This window comes from Myotis myotis, unplaced genomic scaffold (assembly GCF_014108235.1).
Source record: "Myotis myotis isolate mMyoMyo1 unplaced genomic scaffold, mMyoMyo1.p scaffold_m19_p_4, whole genome shotgun sequence".
NCBI lineage: Eukaryota > Metazoa > Chordata > Mammalia > Chiroptera > Vespertilionidae > Myotis > Myotis myotis.
Genome location: NW_023416346.1, coordinates 14532568 through 14549945, shown reverse-complemented (window position 1 = coordinate 14549945; position 17378 = coordinate 14532568). Strand labels below are relative to the sequence as shown.

At 40.8% G+C, this 17378-nt stretch overlaps 1 pseudogene; it reads right to left on the bottom strand.

Moving 5' to 3' along the window:
• Nucleotides 1–5778: 5778 nt before the first annotated feature.
• LOC118654330 lies at nucleotides 5779–7114 on the bottom strand (annotated as a pseudogene).
• Between the last annotated feature and the right edge of the window lie 10264 nt (nucleotides 7115–17378).

Below are 17378 nucleotides of genomic sequence, written 5' to 3'. Positions count from 1 at the left end.
AGGCTCCTTACACTATCTTCATATTTTTGGAATCTTTTTTCTTTTTTCTTTTTCGGTTGGGTATTTTTTGTTTCTTTGTATTTCAAATCTTTGACTTGATACTTGGGATCCTCTTGTCTGCTGTTGGATCTCTGTATATTATTCTTTATTTCAGTCACTGTGTGCTTAATTTCTAGTTGGTCCTTTTTCATATCCTCGAGGGTCTCACTAGATTTCTTGAGGGTCTCACTAAATTTATCGGCGGTTTCCATAAAATTCTTGAAAAACCTTATAAATGTGGTTTTGAACTCTATATCCAGTCATTTGCTTTCCTCCATTTCTGTCATTTGTGACCTGTTTCTTTGTCTCCGCATTTTTTATGCTTCCCTGTGTTGGTAGAGTGATTTTGTGTGCTAGGTGTCCTGTAGGGCCCAGTGGCTCAGCCTCCCCCATTACCTGAGGTGGAAAGTCTTGGTGCACCCCCTTGTGGGCTTTGTGCACAGTCTTGTTGTAGTTATGCCTTGATTGTTGTAGGATCACTTGGAGGAATTGACCTCCAGGCCAATTGGCAGTGAGAATCGGCTGTGTCTGCAGTGGGAGAACTTCTGTGCTGAAGACACCCTTCTGTGGCAAGGTTTCCTTCAGTGGGGCTTTGGTGCTCACTGAGTCTGCCCCCTGGGTGTGTCCCTTATGGATCTGAGGAGTTGTAATCCGGATGGTCCCCCTCTGACCACTGGGTACACTGGCTTTTGGAGGTTACCCAGCAGGAGCTATGAAGAGAACTGCAGATTCCCCTTCCTTTTTTGGAGTTTGGAGGTGCCCTGATGAGGCCCAGCTGTGAAGCAATGCAAGCTGCTGTGGGGCCTTGGGCCTTCTCTTGGAAGTGCTGGGTCTGTGGCCCAGCTGCAGTTTGTTAGGTAATTTTCAGGTTGCAAAGGGCCAGGGCTTTCATATGCAAAAGCCTCTGCCGCAGCCTGGGTGGGGTGGGGTCTCAGGGAATCAAAGGGCGGAGCAAGGAACTATGGCGGATTCTCAGCCTTGCCCTAAGGGGCCGCGCATGTCTCAGTGTCCTGATAAGTTAATTGCTGCAAGCACCTCTGAGGGAGAGCCGCCCTCGAGTTCCAAGTTCTGTCCACTGCCAGACAGTCCAGTATCTCCCCCTATGAGTCCTGGGTCCCCAGAGACTTCCCAGAACCGGAGTTCAGAGCAGTCGGGAGCTTGTGACTCCCTCCCGATTCAAAAAGACAGCCGCGTCCTCAGGTACCAGCCCCTTTCCGCGCACTCTCGAGCCTCCGTACCTTTGCACTTTACTTCCGCAGCTCCTGACCCTCAATGTGCTTTTCTCTTTCCTTCTAGTTGTAGAATTTCCACTCCGCCAGCCTTCCTGTAAGTTTTGGATGATGTCCGTTTTGTCTTTTTATTGTGTTTTGAAGTTGTTGTAGGAGGCAGCAATTTCAGTGTTTCCCTATGCCGCCATCTTAGTTTCTCCAATGACTATATTTCTTATGCTATACTTTACCTCCCCATGACTATTTTCTAACTACCAATCTGTATTTCTCAATCCCTTCACCTTTTTCACCCTAACTCCAGCCACCCTTTCCATTGGCAACCATCAGTCTGTTCTCTGTATCTATGAGTCAATTTCTGTTTTGTTTTTTTCATTTATTTTGTTCTTTAGATTTCACATATAAGGGAAATCACACAGTATTTGTCTTTCTCTGATTGGCTTATTTCACTTAACGTAATACCCTCTTGATCCATCCATGCTGTCACAAATGGTAAGATTTTATTCCTTCCTATGGCCAAGTAAATGTTCCATTGTATATATGTACCACAAGCTTTTTTATCCACATGTCTATTGATGGGCACGTGGGTTGCTTCTATACTTTGGCTATTGTGAATAATACTGCAGGTAATGGGGGAGGCTGAGCCACTGGGCCCTACAGGACACCTAGCACATATATTCTTTTGAATTAATGTTTTGGATTTCTTCTGAGCTCTAGCTAGTTCCAGAAGTGGAATTGTTGTGTCATAAGGCAGTTCCATTTTTTATTTTTTGAGGCACTTCCATAATGTTTTCCATAGTGGCTGCACCAATCTGAATTCCCACCAACATGCACTTCACCATCTTTAAATCAGTGTTTGCTTTGTGTTCTCTCCACTGCAGCCTCTGGGGCCAGATTTCATCTTGGGGATGATACACTTTATTATCTAGAGATTGTGTTTCAACTTTGTCTGCAAGTGTAACATTTAATCATTGAGCATTATAGCTTTATCACTTAAGTCCTGCTTAGTGTTTGGCCTTGGCTCTATGACTATAAGCTCTGGAAGAGTAAGTTCCTTGCACATAATAAGTGTCTTGCACATAATAAATGTCTATGGGCAGTTCTCTTCTTGTGTCAGGTCTCCATCTTTCCATCTGTAATTGGCAGAAATGGATTAGAGCAGTGGTCGGCAAACTGCGGTCCCTTGAGTGTGACTCTTCCACAAAATACCACGTGTGGGCGCGCACGTACAGTGTGATTAAAACTTCGTGGCCACACTCAAGGTGCCAAAGAGCTGCATGTGGGTCGTGAGCGGCAGTTTGCCGACCACTGAATTAGATGATATCTAAAGGTCCTTTTAGCTTGGACCTTCTATACTTCAACATTCTTCTATGCCTGAGATAATGGCAGATGCCCTAATGCATGCCACAAGGATTACTGAATGCCTTTCATAGGCAGACTCTGTCCACATCTGCAGGTTTTGGTAGATGCCAAGATGAGGCTTCCCTATGGTAGCTCTTGGGATCTGATCTCTAGGTGCCTTCCAGGTGCCCTTTGACAATGGCTAAGAGCATGGAATCTGGAGTAAGATGTTCCACCACTGATGACTTCTCCACTCTGAGCCTTGGGGCTTCCTCATAAAGTTGTCGTTATTTTCCAATCAAGTATTACTGGGCTCCCCTCTCCAGGATTAGGGTAACTCAGATTCAGTGGGTGACTCATGACTGGAAAGCATCCAGAACAGTTCCTGCTCAGAATAAGTGCTCTAAGTGTTTGTTAAGTAAAATATCTCTATATCAAACAGGTGCCATCACTCAATGTGCCTGAGGTTTGACACACCAAATTCCATATAAAATGATCAGTATTCTATTTGTTTGCTTTCTGCCAAGTCAGAATTTCACACAGACGTTTAATTTAAAACACTAGAAAACTTGTTGAAACAGTTGCAGATGACTCATAGCAGCTAAAAGCGGTGGCTTGAGGACAGACTCTGTGCCCATGCTGGCCCCACCCAGGAAATGAATATCTGGAAAGCAGTTCATGTTTCTCCATGTACTGTCGCCTGTGTTGTGAAGAGGTACTAGGGGCTGTGCGTCTGCCTCTGGAAACACAGATTGTTAGAAAAGTACCACCCAATGAATCTGTACCATGTTATACGTCACTCAGGTGGTCCCTGGAGTGAGCTGCCTTCCTGTTTTATAATAGCCTTTACATACATGGGAAAGACACCAGACATAAACCACAGTTAAAGAGCCACTGGGAAAAGGAGACCCAGAAAGAAAGCTTACACTGTTGGCCCCAGGATTTCACTGAAGAAGAATGTCTTCAAGGAAGCTGTCCATAGTAATTATTTTAGAAGATGTCAGTGAAATTGTAGAACATAAAGGACAAAACAGAAATACTGGTCCAAAAACAATTTGATCAAATGAGAGGAAGAGTACAGAGCATCACACTCTGGTTGAATAGCTGCATTGCTTACTTCCGTTGCATTTTGTCCTTCCTGACTTTACACTCAGTGCCCCACACTATCATAAGTTAGTTTATCCCTCTGGCAGCCTAGGGAGAGGACAGTGCAGTCCTGTGGGACCTCTGGGGAGGGATTGGTATCCCCATTGCAGATGTGGATTAGACTCTCCATCTGTTTGACTAGATGGGTTCCTGGTGGAAGAGAAGGTAGGGCAAAAAAGGAAGGTCCCTCACCCAGATAATTTTGTGGATAGAGAGATGTAGGGTACAAATAAAGGCTGAATGCAACAAACTTTTGGTTCTGAAAAAGAAAACACCCTTTTTCTTTTTTTTCCTTTTAAATTCCTTATTGACATGTCTCCTTTTCCCCCCATTGACCTCTCCCTGGCCACCCCCACCCCCCAGCACATGCCCTCACCCCCCTGATATCTGTGTCCATTGGTTATGCTTATATGCATGCATACAAGTCCTTTGGTTGATCTCTTATCCCCTCCCCCTCCCCTGCCTTCCCTCTGACGTTTGAAAGTCCGTTCGATGCTCCTCTGTCTCTGGCTCTATTTTTGTTCATCAGTTTGTGTTGTTCATTATATTCCACAAATGAGTGAGATCATGTGATATTTATCTTTCTCTGACTGGCTTATTTCACTTAGCATAATGCTCTCCAGGTCCATCCATGCTGTTGCAAATGGTAAAAGTTCTTTCTTTTTTACAGCAGCATAGTATTCCATTGTGTAGATGTACCACTGTTTTCTAATCCACTCATCTGCTGATGGGCACTTAGGCTGTTTAAATCTTAGCTATTGTAAATTGTGCTGCTATGAACATAGGTGTGTATATGTCCTTTATGATTGGTGTTTCTGATTTATGGGGATATAGTCCTAGAAGTGGGATTACTGGATCAAATGGGAGTTCCATTTTTAACTTTTTGAGGAAACTCCATACTGTTTTCCACAGTGGCTGCACCAGTCTGCATTCTCACCAGCAGTGCACGAGGGTTCCTTTTTCTCCACATACTCACCAGCACTTGTCGTTTGTTGATTTGTTGATGATAGCCATTCTGACAGGTGTGAGACGATACCTCATTGTCGTTTTGATTTGTATCTCTCACGTGATTAGTGACTTTGAGCATGTTTTCATATGTCTCTAGGTCTTCTGTATGTCCTCTTTTGAAAAGTGTCTAAGTCCTTTGCCCATTTTTTGATTGGATCATTTATCTTCCTTTTATTAAGATGTATGGGTTCTTTATCAATTTTGGAGATTAGGCCCTTATTGGATATAACATTGGCAAATATGTTCTCCCATGCAGTGGGCTTTCTTATTGTTTGGTTGATGGTTTCTTTTGCTGTGCAGAAGCTTTTTATTTTGATGTAGTCCCATTTGTTTATTTTCTCCTTAGTTTCCATTGCCCTGGGAGCTGTATCGGTAAAGATATTACTATGACATATGTCTGATATTTTGCCGCCTATGGATTCTTCTAAGATTTTTTATGGTTTCCCGTCTTATGTTTAAGTTCTTTATCCATTTTGAGTTTATTTTTGTTTATGGTGTAAGTTGGTGGTCTAGTTTCATTTTTTTGCATGTATCTGTCCAATTTTCCCAATGTCATTTATTGAAGAGACTGTCTTGACCTCATTGTATACCTTTGCCTCCTTTGTCAAATATTAATTGAGCATAATGGTTTGGGTTGATTTCTAGGTTCTCTGTTCTATTCCATTGGTCTATATGTCTGTTTTTGTGCCAGTACCAGGCAGTTTTGAGAACCAGAAAAGACCCTTTTTCAATTAAGAAAGAGAAAATCAAGGAAGTGGAAGAAAGCAAAGAGGAACAACAATGAATTTTTTTTTTCAGTACCTCTTTCATTTAATAGGAAAAAATGTGGATTCTTTTAGGGGAAAAAAAAACACACCCCTAAAGTATTCTCATAGCTGCCTCAGGAGTAGATCTTAATCCTTCCACATAGATGACTTCATATCTGCAGGCCATTTGGACTAAACCCAATCTGATTCCAGTTCTTCTTATCGCTTTTCATAGATTTTTTGGAGATTTTGAGTGGCTCCTGTGTCTGTGACTAAGGGGATCTGTGAGGTCTTGGCCTCTTGCTCTAATGCCTCTCTCGGTGGTGAGGGGAGGGGCTCCTCCTCTTGGGAAACCTACTCAGTCTGTCAGACCAGCTCTTACTTCTCCTGTAACACAGTGTGGGAGAGTGACGGGGCTTGTCCAAGTGGTGATCAGGTGATGGTACCCTCTATAACTGGACAACCAACAGGTCCGGGCTGCTTATCACTACTTCAACCAATTCAGCAGAGACAGGGTTGAATCATCCACAAAAATTTGCTCCACCTCTCCTAATAAGCTAGCTGCTTGTGTTGGGTTGAAGGACAAAGATTACGTGGGAAAGTAGGAATTACAGGCATGGAAAAGTAGGCATGATATCATCATTACAGGTTACAAGTCATGCGGGTTGGGGTGGGTGTCACAGAGGGCGGGTGCCTCTGGGCGCCTCCATGCACTCAGGGACCAGATAATAGACAATAGGAGCTGAGGGTGGTAAAGAGCGGGTACCTCCAGGACTAGACTGTTTCCGCTATGAGGTTGTAAATCTTTCCATAATGATAGGCAGTTCTCGGGAAAGGAGGATAGACTGCATTCCAATGTTAGCTCCTATGTCCCAGGGTGTACAACTCTCAGCCAGGTTAGAATGTGCTTTCTCTAATAAGAACAGCACCATCATGGTTAACAGAGCATGATTAATATTTCTTATAATTGTAGCTGGTCCCCAATATTCTATTTCTGCCACTGACACCTCTGCAACTTCTCATCCTCTTCACTCATGTCTCATCCATGTCCTGTTCTAGAGCACTAACCCGAGGCGCCAATTGATCAGTTTCCTCTAGCACATAGCATTTCTGTAGCTGGGGCAGAATGATATCACAGACTTTCTCACTGTGCAGTAATTCATCAATGAATTAGTCTACCTGCATCAGTTCAAACTCCTCATTTTGGTTCTGGCTCTTAATTTTTCTATAGTCATTGTGCAGAGGCTCCAAGAACTTGTAGTAATCAATTGCAGTGCCTGTCAGCCTCATGTAAAGTGCTCCCAACATGCAGACGCACTTGAAGTCTTCATTTTTTATAAACTCAACAATGATATCCTTCTCCAGTTGAATCTGCAGCAACTTCAAAGTCAAACACAGAAAGGGAGTTGGCCTTAGGTTGCCACCATAGATGCCACCCATAAACCTTAACTCCATTGCTTTATTGACTACCAGTTAAGCCATCAGTCCAAAGCAGTCTTCTTTCCAGTACTTGGACTCATAGATTCAAGTCCAAATGATCTTCTCTAACAGATATTGAGGGCCGGTGCCGTGGATGCTGTCCGCATCCTTCACCGTGCGGTTCAACATTTTTAGAACCTGGTTCCACTTTAGGCATTCATAGATGTGCCCTGACTGGGGATCAGACCACAACCTCTGTGTATCTAAATGAATCTCTAGTCCACAGAGGTACCAAGCCAAGTCCAGATGAATTGATTTTGTAAATTTCCTGGTCCCCATTTATCTCATCTCAAAGGCACATACTCTGCCCCTCCCCCCACTCCCACCGAGACCCCACCCCCAAGATATGTCATGGTGAAATCCACTACCTACTGAGCTGCCACCAAAGTTTCCCAACCCCCACAAGATTGTTGTCTTTGTGCAGAGCCAGATTTCTCTTAAACTTTTATGTGGTCGAATTTATCATTCATTCATAGCAATGAACATTTACTGAGCACTTACTATGTGCCAGGCACTGTACTAAATCTCTTTATATGAATTATCAGGACATAGTCCTCATATTGTGTGAGGTACATTCTTGCATTCCATTATGCACCGTAACGTAAAAGAAAAACCAACTTACAATCAAACCTGTAAATAATTTTTGTGAGTTTATCTGAGCCAAACTGTCAACAATTGCCAGGAAGCAGAATCTCAACATATTGAGATAGTGCTCCAGAGAATGGTGGTTTTTTCCATCTATTTTTATAAATTACCATCAAAGGAGGAGACATAGGTGAAATCCATTGGTGATAGATTACAGAGGTGGGTCTACGGCCATATCACCCTGAACGCGTCCGATCTCGTCTGATCTCGGAAGCTAAGCAGGGTCGGGCCTGGTTAGTACTTGGATGGGAGATTACGGAGGTGGGGGAAAGGAAAACGGGAAACCTTTGAGATTGGTTAAAAAGTAAAATGATGGACACATGCTTCTTTTACAAAGGTGGACATAGAATAGTTAACAGTCAAATTAACACGATAACAATAACAATGAGGGAATTTGTGGTCTGCACCCTAGTGCCATTTGTTGTGCCCTGAGGAGTCCAGAAAAAAAGAAGTTACAAAAATACAATATGCTCAGTAATGATCACAGTTGATCTTTGTCAGGGAAGATACTGGCCTAGGACATGACTACCCACTATAAACTGCTTTTTAATTAAAAAGTTTAATTTCAGACCATCCTTTGTGGTTACTTTAGGTCTATGAGTTTGCAGGTCTTTGCTGAGTTAAGTTAGCATGTGGCCCCTTTTCGTCCACAGTGTCAACAATAAAAATAAGGGGGGAGGAGTGAAAATCAATTTGAGATCATTGCAAATCCATGTGACTAGTTATTACCGTGCTTCAGAACCAGTTAAGCACTCTGGGAGAGATTATACAGAAAAGAAGACCCTTTGAGTATAAAATTGAGGCAGTTTTTATGCAAAAATATTCACTGAGCCTTTCAGAGACTAAATACCTCTTCTTTGCGAAATTATTTCCCGTCCATTATCTCATTCAATCATCACAGCAGTCCATGAGGGACGAAGGGTAGAGGTGATTATCCTCATTTGGGAGATGAGCAGATTGCAGCTGTTTCTGCCAAAGAAATAGAAAAAAAGAGTGTGGCAGGGATGGACCTAGAACCCAGGGCTTTGTGGATGAACAGGGGCCACATGCTAACCTGACAAGCTCAGGGAAGGTGTGCATGGCGGTCTTGCAAACTCTAAGACCTCAAGTAAACACAAGGATGGTCTGAAATTAAACTTTAACTAAAAGCAGTTGTGGTGAGTAGTCACCTCCTAGGCCCGGTATCTTCCCTGGCAAGGTCAATCTTTACCTTAACTGAGCCTATGATCTTTTTGCATCTAGGACAGTGATGGCGAACCTATGACACACGTGTCAGAGGTGATACGCGAACTCATTTTTTTGGTTGATTTTTCTTTGTTAAATGTTTATTTTAAATATATAAAATAAATGTCAAAAATATAAATCTTTGTTTTACTATGGTTGCAAATATCAAAAAATTTCTATATGTGACATGGCACCAGAGTTAAGTTAAGGTTTTTCAAAATGCTGACACACCGAGCTCAAAAGGTTCGCCTCACTGATCTAGGATAACATATCATCAAAATGTCAGGGTAACTTGTAACTTTTTTCTGGACCCCTCAGGGCACAACCAAATGCTCTGGGCACCAGGACAGATACCACAAATCCCTTCATTAATATTGTTATCTTGTTAATTGTTGACTGTTAACTATCCTGTACCCACCTAAGTAAAAGAAGTATGTGTCTATCTTTTACTTTTTATCCATTCCCAGGGGCTTCCCTGCTTTGCTTTCTCCCGCCTCTCTAATCTATCACCAATGGATTTCATATAACCCATCTACGTCTCCTCCTTTGATTGTAATGTATAAAAATAGGTGAAAAACTGTCATTCTCCAGAGCATTATCCTAATCCACTGAGATTCTGCTTCCTGGCAATTGCCGACAGTTTGGCTCTTAAACTCACAGAATTCTTTACAGGTTTGAATGTTTTTACATTAACAGCTTGCATCTCCAAACCATTAGGTTTTCTGCCTAACTCAGGAGTCTGCTCTGAGCTACCCTATTCAGATATGAGATGAGAAAGCCATGCTTGGTTTCTGATGGGAAACGTTGGGATCAAGGTGCTGGAAGCTAGTCTTGGGTGGTGGGGAGGAAGAGGACACTCTGCCCTAGTACAACCCCCACCCCCCATCGATTGTGCCCCTATCACAGGACAGGCTCTGTGCTCACACTTTACCACCAGCAAGAGTGCATATCACTCTCATACCAATTCTAGAAGTAGGGAGTCTCTATTATTCTGCTCATTTCAAAAATGAGAATGCAGAAGCACAGAGAGGTTCAGTATCCTGCCCAAGGTCACACACCTAGTAAGTCTGAGGTGATTTGAACCAAGCTAGTCTGATTCCAGAAGATCTACTTTATTCCATTGCCTGCTATCTAGGCCTTTTTTGTTCTGATGAATCCATAGCGAAGAAGCTAACTGCTTCTGTTTTCAATTCTGTCATTTGAGATGGACCATTATTCCCACCCACCCAACGGTTGTTGGGAAATTGCTTCTTTAATCAGTCTAACAAACATACCTGTGCAGCCCCAGTCCAGTCCTCTGTTCTTCCCCAAAGCTGTCTTTCATAATATCCTAAGCAGGGCATTCTGCTTTTGTTCATAGAGATTTGGGGATGGGATTGTTGCGTTTAACCACCTTCTTCTCGACTCACTTTGCAGAGTGCCTGGTTCCCCAATAAATAAGAAAGTTGGGTTGTCTTTAGTTCTTCCTTGGGGGGGGGGGGGGCAGGGAGCTTGAGAGTAACCCGGAACAGGGAATCCACACTCCAGTGGCTACTCACTCTCCACCAAGTCTTCATTTCCCTAGAGTCAGTAGTCCCATTCAAGGCTTCGCTGGCGCTCTAGAAAAGCACAGTAATCTTCCTGGAATGGGAATATGAAAAGTGGCCCTGGCCTTAGATTGTGTGAGGTTAAGGAGGGCTCAGATCTGGTCACAGACCAGGCCCCTCAGGTTTCAGGCCTAGGTCGTCCTCCTAGACAGGACCCTTGCAAAGTTCCTGCAGGATCAAGGCCACAGCAAGAGGAAAACATGCGGGGAGGGAAGAGGCTTCTAAAATTACTCTTTCTGCTTGTAAGTATGACCTGTGCTATACACATTCCAAAGAAGTTGTAAAACCACGGGAACGGGTAAAATTTGAAAGAAAAGTCAGCCCTAACCCTTCCAACCAGTGTGAACCATTGTAAACATGTTGAGATATATATATATATATATATATATATATATATATATATATATATATGTAATATACTTGGATTTTGACAAAATTGGGTTACACTCACTATCCAGTTTGGATCTTAATTTTTTAAACTTGATACTTATTGGGAATTTCCCAATATTATTCAGTAGCCTTTAAAAATGTGCATTAAAACAGCCCCATTATATAAATGTATAAATATTTATATAAATGTATAAATATTCCCATATTATTAAACATTTAGGTGTTTTCAATTTCTCACCATTATAATACCACTGTGTTGAATGTATTTGAACATACTAATAGATGATATTTAATGATCATTAAATGCTAGGCATTTTGCTAAAACATAGGTAGATACAGGGCCACTGTATAGTTATGCTGAACAAAGGCACCAGCCAGCTGGCAAAGTAGGTGCTTATATCAATCCCACTTTCCACTCTGAAGGCAAAGCACCCTGGTGCAGGATTGCATCTACCTGGAGAAAGGGGTGCCTTTTTCTTTGCACAAAGGCCCTGTCTGTTTGCTAAGCCCTGGACATCTGCCTGGAATAGGCACAGTTTATCTGCAGAGTGGGGGCAACTTTTTCAAGTTTTCCCCACAAATCATAGAGGTTAGCAGTCCTAAGGGGATTGTCTCATTACTGCTCATAACAACTGTCTGAGGAAGGCACTATAATTCCCATTTTGCAGCTGAGGAAAGTGAGGAATGCTAGTCTAATGACATCCTTAGAACAAATGAATAGAAAGAGAATACCTGGCCAAGTGTACTCCATCAGCAATAGAGGGACAGCTGTTTCCCTTCCCATGTCGCACTGTGAAGAAACAATCTTTGAACTATTTATTTTTCAGACTTATAAATGAAAATATCTCATTTTAATCTCTTTGCAAGTGAAGTTGGATTTTTTTAAATGTTTACTATTCATTTACATTACTTCTTTTGTAATTATTCTATTCAAGCATTTTACTCACTTTCTTCCTGGGAGGTAACTATTTTTCTTGTTGACGAGTGATATTTTCCCTAGTGTTCCATGGTCTGTGATGCTTGTTGCACATGTTTAATGCCAACTACACTTGTCTGGTTAGATTCATCCCTATATATTTTATATATTTTTATATTATGATTGTGAATGGGAGCTTATTTTTCTATTATGTGTTCAAACAAATTATTGTCAGATTATAAGCAAGCTTTGGCTTTTTGTGTATGTAGTCTGTGTCCATTCATTTTACTGAACACTTTAATTAGTACCAATAATTTTCCTATTTTCTAAGCTCTTCAAAATTTCCAAGAATCAAAAATTTAAAGTAAATAGGAATAAATTTAATAAGAGAAGTGCAAAGGAATTAGAGAAAGCCTAAATAAATTAAGAAATATACTGCATTCATAGTTTGTAAACCTCAACAACGTAAGGATGCCTATCTCTTTCAAAATAATCTGCAGATTCAATGCATCTCTAATAAAAATCCCAACATGTTATTCATGGCAAATGGATTCAAAACTTTGTTGAGAAAAAAATTTCCAAGAAAAAACAAGGCATTTCTGAAGGAGGAGCTGGACCTTACCAGATATCAGAGCTGTCTTTATAGATCATTGGAAGAGAGGGAGGGAGGGATAGGAGTATTTTCAAAATGGTAACAAAACAACTGATTGTGTATATTGAAAAAACGGAATTGGATCTCTACCTCTCACCATACACAAAAATAAATTTCATGTAAATTAAAGACTTAAGTATGGGTCTCCAGGCTCAGGCCAGATGGAGTAAATGCATTTCACCCTATTCCTCCTGGTAATTACAATGGAAAACCAGGACAGAATACATAGTTTTCAGAAGACAGAGGGAGAAAAGAGGCAGGACTGAGGAGGGACCTCAGGACTCAAGGGGTGACCTAACAGGGAGTTCTCTGGACATTTGTCTGTTTTGCCTCATAGCTTAGGTGCTAAGACAGTCCACAACCCAGAAATGCAGACAAAAGGAGGCCTACCATTTCTGGCCAGTTCTCTCTAGGATTGGGAAGAGGGCAGCTTTGCAGGACAGAACCCTTTTGACAAAACCCATTCTATTGCAGATGAACAGGACAAAGGAAGCCATGTCTCCTCCCCACATGGTATTGCAGACACTGGGAGGTGAAATTCTATTGACAATGCCAACCTATCTGAATGTGGAGGTGCCCTCTCCCGACCCACCAAGCCCCACTTTATGCAAAAATAGACTCCAAATGAATTATAAGTCTAAATGTAAAACATAAAACTATAGAACTTTTAGAAGAAAATCTTTGCCTCAGGATTCTTAGACATGACACCAAAAACATAACCATTAAAAAATTGATAAATTTGACTTCAAATTTTAAATGTTTGCTCTCCAAAAGTTACTATTAAGATAATAAAAAGAGAAGCCACAGAATAGGAGAAAATATTTGCAAATCACAAATCTGAGAAAGGACTTTTATCCAGAATATATAAAGAGCTCTCTAACCTCAGCAGTAAGAAAGCAAACAATTAAATTGGGCAAAGAGATTTAAACTGACATTTCACCAAAGAGGAAATACGGATGGCAAATAGACACATGAAAAGATGTTCACTATCATTAGTCATTAGGAAAAGACACATCAAAACCACAATAAGACATCAGTACACACTCACTAGGATAGCTAAAATAAAAATAATAAAAAATAAAATGCAGTAACACTAAATGCTGAAGATGTGGAGAAACTGGATCACTACACATTGCTGGTGGGAAGGTAAAATGGTATAGCCACTTCAGAAAACATTTTGGCCACTTCTTCTTCTTCTTTTTTTCTTTTTAACCCTCACCAGAGGATATTTTTCCTTTGATTTTTTAGAGAGAGTAGGAGCAAGAAGGAAAGACAGAGAGAAATATCAGTGTGAGAGAAACACATTGATTGGTTGCTTCCTGCACAAGCCCTGACCAGGGTCCAGGCTGGGGAGGAGCCTGCCCTTGACCGGAATCGAACCTGGGCCCCTTATGGTCCAGGGTCCACAGGCTGACGCTCTATCCACTCAGCCAAACAGGCTAGGGCTGGCCATTTCTTTCTCTTTTTTTAAAATATGTTTTTATTGATTTCAGAGAGGAAGTAAGAGGGAGAGAGAGATAGAAACATCAATGATGAGAGAGAATCATGGATCAGCTGCCTCCTGCAAGCCCCCCACTAGGGATCGAGCTCACAACCTGAGCAAGTGGCCTTGACCGGAATTGAACCTGAGACCTTTCAGTTCGCAGGCCAATGCTCTATCCACTGAGCCAAACCGGCCAGGGCTGGCCATTTCTTCTTAAACACACATACCATATGACCCAGTATACTCACTCACTTATGTATATTTATTCCCAGAGAAATGAAATCTTATGTTCACGTGAATGCTCACAACAGTTTTATTTGTAATAGTAAAAAGCTGGAAACAATCAAAATGCCACTCACTAGGTGAATGGATGAAGAAAATGTAGTATACCCATACAATGGAAAGCTACTCAGCAATAAAAAGAAACAAACTACTGATACACACACCAACCTGGATAGGTCTCAAGATCATTACAGTGAGTGAAAAGCCAGTCTTAAAAGGTGGCATACTGTGATTCAACTTACATAACATTGTCGAACTGACAAAACTATAGAGACGGAAGTACACTGATTGTAAAAAATAAAATCATTTTCTGAGAAAAAAATTTCTTACTCCAAGGTTATAAAGTTCTGGTCTTGTACTACATTTTAGACCTCTATTGCTTTGCCTTTCACTTTAATGCTGTTGTTTTTTTTAATTTCAAAGTAATTTTAGGCTCATAAAAATTGGGGGGGAGGTTCAGAGAGCTCTTGTACTCTTCACTCAGCTTCCCCACATGTTAATAGTTACCTAACCATAGTAAAATTACCAAAATTGAGAAATTGACATTGGTATGATACTATTAACTGAACTACAGACATTATTCATTTTTCACCACTTTTTACATGCAGGCTTTTTTATTTTGGTATACAGTTCTTTGAAATTTGATCCCACATATATATTTGATTAACCACCATTATAATTGATGTACTCGATTGAACTCCTCTTCCCTCACTGCTTATGCATTTGTATATCAGATCCTGTGATTCTCCTGACATGGTTGCTTGATGAGAGGTAAAAATTCAACTTGCTTAATTGAAATGGTAGATGCTGAAGAGTCAAATAGAATACTTATGTAGCAAAGCAGGGGCAAAAAGATAAAATTAAGAAATATATTTTCAAGAAATGTTCATTAGTACTAAGATTGCAAATATATACCTACAAATCCCTTTAAACTACCCCCCACACACAAAGAGTTGTTTGTTCTATATGCAAATATCCCAGGTTAAGAAAATCACATTTCTGGAGTTAGAATAGGCAGATTTCTAATACAGTATTCTTTTGGAATGACATAAATCAGTTAGGACCAAGGTCCAGATATTTTAACTATCCTCAATCAATGGTTCTTTCTTTCTTTTTTTCTTTCTTTCTTTCTTTCTTTCTTTCTTTCTTTCTTTCTTTCTTTCTTCTTTTTTTCTTTCCCTTAATATTATCTCCCAATTCTCTGTTGTATACACAAATTTAAAATGCTCAATGATGCAAAATAAAGTATTAGTCTTTATATAAATATGAATTACTTGTCTTAGACTTTATGCTTACTAATTTTCATAATGGACTATAAAGCCTTTCAAATATCCCCAAGTTAATCCCATCCTGCTTCAAATTACCATGCTTTGAAGTTTTGCCTCAGATTCTAGTCAAGGCTATAAAAAATATATTAAGTGAAACACCATTACAGACAGGTGTTTTTTTTAAAGTAACAGAAAAGAGTAATAAAATATTTCTTAGTATTTTACCTTGAAAATTCTTAGGATCATTTTATTCAACTCAGTTAAAATTTTATACTATACAATATTAACAAGTAAATTATTGCAATGACCTAAAACAATGTCTACCTGAAGCAATGACTAAAACTTTCTAAGGAAAGATATCTAAACAAGATACAAATAAGTACAAATCATAAGGGAAAAGACAGAAAAAATTAAATATGCTACAATAAAGAACTTCTGTTCATCAAAATAATCCCATATGTTATTTACTGAGAGAGCATATGGTATGTTGCCTTTTTAATAAAAGTAATAAAACAGGGAAAACTAAATATTTAGGCATACATAAATATGTAACAAAAATTTAACAAGCAATTAAATAAGAAACTAAGCCCTGGCTGGTTTGGCTCAGTGGATAGAGCGTCGGCCTGTAGACTGAAAGGTCCCAGGTTCGATTCCGGTCAAGGGCATGTACCTTGGTTGTGGGCACATCCCCAGTGGGAGGTGTGCAGGAGGCAGCTGATCGATGTTTCTCTCTCATCAATGTTTCTGGCTCTCTATCCCTCTCCCTTCCTCTCTGTAAAAAATCAATAAAATATATTAAAAAAATAAATAAGAAACTAAATTTTGAATAATGATTAGCAATGAGTAATCTGGCAGAACTACTAAGAAGCAGAGTGCCTGGGTTCAAATTCTGACTTTGTCACCAAATGCTGGCATGACCTTGGCAAATAACTTAACCTCTTTGTGCTTCAGTGGCCATGTATGTAAAACATAACTCACTCACAGGGTTATGATAAGGTTTAAATAAGTTAATACAGATATAGTGTGTAAAACAATACCTGGCATGTAGTGAGAGTCATACAAGTGTTAGCTACTATTATTCTTTTGAGGAAATGAATGAGGAAATGAATGGCGGAGGATGGAATAGGTGATAAGGCCATAGGAGAATTTAAATTATCCTTTGATTTAAATTTAAATTATCACGTATGATATAGTTTTTGAATTGGCAGTGGTTTCACAAGTGTTCATGATTAAAATCTAGAAAAGAATTCAAGGTATTCTAACATAGACCAGTGAGGATGGTAAAACATTAAGAGAGTGAAAAGAGAAGCCACACTATGGAAGATATAGGTTGCAATATATACATAGCCAAATAATTAAAGTCTGGAATAGATAAGGAAAAGTGGTCAACAGACTACAAATGAAAAGACAACCCAACAACAACAGTGGGTAAATGACATTACTAGGCATTTCATGTCGGAGGAAACCAAATAGTCCATCTATATATATAAAGAGCCAGGGGTCGTCACATCCTAAACAACCAAACGGACGACCAAACAGGCTGAGTGGGGCGACAAGGCTGGCAGGGGGGTTAGTGAGGGATGAACAAACAACTGAACAGCAGGCTGCATGGGGTGACATGGCTCCTAATTGCTCACCTGCCTGCCTTCCTGGTCATCCCCAACTGCCCCCCCCCCTGCTGGCCTGGTCACCCCTCACTGCCCTCCTCTGCCGACCTGGTTGCCCCTCACTGTCCCCCTCTGCCTGCTTGGTCGCCCCTCACTGCACCCCCTACCGGCCTGGTTGCCCCACGCAGCCTGCTCTTCTGTTGTTTGGTCGCCTCTCACTGCCCCCCTGCTGGTCTGGTCACCCAACGCAGCCTGCTTGTTCAGCTGTTTGGTCATCCCTCACTAACCCCCCTGCCGGCCTGGTCGCCCCACGCAGCCTGATTGTTCAGTCATTTGGTTG